Raw genomic sequence first — 489 nt, forward strand, 5'->3', positions numbered from 1 at the left:
TTGGACACAACTGAGTGACAAATATCTACTTCTGCTTTACTGACTATGGCAATGTCTTTGACTGTGTAGACAATAAACTGTGGAAAATTCTTCAAGAGATGAGAATACCAGACCCCCTGACCTGCCTCTTGAGAAACCTATATGCAGGTCAGGAAGCAACACTTAGAACTGGACATGGAACAACAGACTGGTTCTAAATAGGAAAAGGAGTATGTCAAGGCTGTATATTGTCACTCTGCTTATTTAACTTATATGCAGAGTACATCATGAGAAACGCTGGGCTGGAAGAAGCACAAGCTGGAATCAAGATTGCTGGGAGAAATATCAATAACCTCAGATATGCAGATGACACCACCCTTATCGCAGAAAGTGAAGAGGAACTCAAAAGCCTCTTGATGAAAGTGAAAGAGGAGAGTGAAAAAGTTGGCTTAAAGGTCAACATTCAGAAAACGAAGATCATGGCATCCGGTCCCACCACTTCATGGGAAA

This window comes from Bison bison, unplaced genomic scaffold (genome assembly GCF_000754665.1).
Source record: "Bison bison bison isolate TAMUID 2011002044 unplaced genomic scaffold, Bison_UMD1.0 scf7180017864229, whole genome shotgun sequence".
Classification (NCBI taxonomy): Eukaryota; Metazoa; Chordata; class Mammalia; order Artiodactyla; family Bovidae; genus Bison; species Bison bison.